Raw genomic sequence first — 2725 nt, 5'->3', positions numbered from 1 at the left:
AGGGGTTTATATAGGAGTGGGGGAAGGTTTAGGGTTCGGCCATTAGGGTTGGGTTTGGGAGGGAAAATAGTTTGAATTTTGGAGGTAGGTGGGGTTTTTGGGGAAGAGAGGCGGGATGTGAGTGGTGAAGAGGTGATGGGGAAGAGTGATTGAGGTGATTGGTGAATGGTATTTAGGGAAGAGAGTTATGAAAAGGTGTGAAGAGGAGAGAAGAAAAGGTGGGGATCCTGTGGGGTCTACAGATCCAATTGGGTCAAGGACTTAACATCCCTGCTCCAATTAGGCGTGTAAAACGCCCTTAAAATGCATGTCTGGCGTTAAACGCCAGCTTGCTGCTTGTTTCTGGCGTTTAACGCCACTTCCATGCTCTGTTCTGGCGTTAAACGCCAGTCTGGTGCTTGTTTCTGGCGTTTAACACCAGCTTGATGCTTCTTTCTGGCGTTAAATGCCAGTTTGATGCTTCTTACTGGCGTTTAAACGCCAGTAAGTTCTTCCTCCAGGGTGAGTTATTTTTAATGCTATTTTTCATTCTATTTTTTTGATTTTTCAGTAGTTTTTATGACTCCACATGATCATCAACCTAAAAAAAACATAAAATAACAATAGAAAATAAATAGATATAATTAAATAACATTGGGTTGCCTCCCAACAAGCGCTTCTTTAATGTCAATAGCTTGACAGTGAGCTCTCATGGAGCCTCACAGATGTTCAGAGCATTGTTGGGACCTTCCAACACTAAACTTAGAGTTTGAATGTGGGGGTTCAACACCAAACTTAGAGTTTGGTTGTGGCCTCCCAACACCAAACTTAAAGTTTGACTGTGGGGGCTTTGGTTGACTTTGCAGTGAGAGAAGCTTTTCATGCTTCCTCTCCATGGTTACAGAAGGAGAACCTTGAGTTTTAAATACAAGGTAGTCCTCATTCAGTTGAAGGACCAACTCTCCTCTGTCCACATCAATCACAACTTTTCCTGTGGCTAGGAAGGGTCTTCCAAGGATGATGGATTCATCCTCATCCTTCCCAGTGTCTAGGATTATGAAATCAGCAGGGATGTAAAGGCCTTCAACCTTTACTAACACGTCCTCTACTTGTCCATAAGCCATTTTCATGGATTTGTCTGCCATCTCTAATGAGAAATTGGCAGCCTGTACCTCAAAGATTCCTAGTTTCTCTATTACAGAGAGTGGCATTAAGTTTATGCCTGACCCCAGGTAACACAGAGCCTTCTCAAAGGTCATGGTGCCTATGTTAAAGGGAATTAAGAATTTACCAGGATCCTATTTCTTTTGAGGTAATTTCTGCATATCCAATGCATTCAGTTCATTGGTGAGCAAGGGAGGTTCATCTTCCCAAGTCTCATTACCAAATAATTTGGCATTCAGCTTCATGATTGCTCCTAAATATTGAGCAACTTACTCTTCAGCAATGTCTTCATCTTCTTCAGAAGATGAATAGTCATCAGAGCTCATGAATGGTAAAAGAAGGTTCAATGAAATCTCTATGGTCTCTAGATGAGCCTCAGATTCCTTTGGTTCCTCAAAGGGAAACTTCTTATTGGTCAGTAAACGTCCCAGGAGGTCTTCCTCACTAGGATTCACGTTCTTCTCCTCCTCTCTGGGTTCGGCCATACCAAGTAAGGTAATGGCCTTGCACTCTCTTTTTGGATTCTCTTCTGTATTGCTTGGGAGAGTACTAAGAGGAGTTTCAGTGACCCTTTTACTCAGCTGGTCCACTTGTGCCTCCAAATTTCTAATGGAGGACCTTGTTTCATTCATGAAACTTAGAGTGGCCTTAGATTGATCAGAGACTATATTTGCTAAGCTAGATGGACTCTGCTCAGAATTCTCTGTCTGTTGCTGAGTGGATGATGGAAAAGGCTTGCTATTGCTAAACCTATTTCTTCCACCATTATTAAAGCCTTGTTGAGGCTTTTGTTGATCCTTCCATGAGAAATTTGGATGATTTCTCCATGAGGGATTATAGGTTTTTCCATAGGGTTCCCCCATGTAATTCACCTCTGCTATTGTAGGGTTCTCAGGATCATAAGCTTCTTCTTCAGAAGATGCCTCTTGAGTACTGTTGGATGCAGCTTGCAATCCATTCAGACTCTGAGAAATCATATTGACTTGCTGAGTCAATATTTTGTTCTGAGCCAATATGGCATTCAGAGTATCAATTTCAAGAACTCCCTTCCTCTGAGGCGTCCTATTACTCACAGGATTCCTTTCAGAAGTGTACATGAACTGGTTATTTGCAACCATGTCAATGAGTTCCTGAGCTTCTGTAAGCATTTTCTTTAGGTGAATGGATCCACCTGCAGAATGGTCTAATGACATCTTAGATAATTCAGATAGACCATCATAGAATATATCCAGGATGGTCCATTCTGAAAGCATGTCAGAAGGACACTTTTTGGTCAGTTGCTTGTATCTCTCCCAAGCTTCATAGAGGGATTCACCTTCTTTCTGTTTGAAGGTTTCAACATCCACTCTAAGCTTGCTAAGCTTTTGAAGAGGAAAGAACTTGGCTAAGAAAGTCGTGACCAGCTTATCCCAAGAGTTCAGGCTATCTTTAGGTTGAGAGTCCAACCATATTCTAGCTCTGTCTCTTACAGCAAACGGGAAAAGCATAAGCCTGTAGACCTCGGGATCAACCCCATTGGTCTTAACAGTATCACAGATCTGCAAGAATTCAGTTAAGAACTGAAAAGAATCTTCTGATGGAA

General features: G+C 42.0%; 1 non-coding gene across 1 annotated transcript; it reads left to right on the top strand.

The window, feature by feature from the left end:
* Positions 1 to 2390: 2390 nt before the first annotated feature.
* On the top strand, positions 2391 to 2498 carry LOC148574143 (small nucleolar RNA R71). Its single transcript, XR_015906885.1, has one exon. It is a non-coding gene; the product is annotated as a small nucleolar RNA R71 (small nucleolar RNA).
* Positions 2499 to 2725: the final 227 nt, after the last annotated feature.

The sequence above is a fragment of the Arachis ipaensis genome, chromosome B2 (assembly GCF_059453495.1).
Source record: "Arachis ipaensis isolate K30076 ecotype BB chromosome B2, ASM5945349v1, whole genome shotgun sequence".
Taxonomy (NCBI): domain Eukaryota; kingdom Viridiplantae; phylum Streptophyta; class Magnoliopsida; order Fabales; family Fabaceae; genus Arachis; species Arachis ipaensis.
Note: the sequence above shows the minus strand (reverse complement) of the source record. Positions and strands in the feature narration are given on the sequence as shown.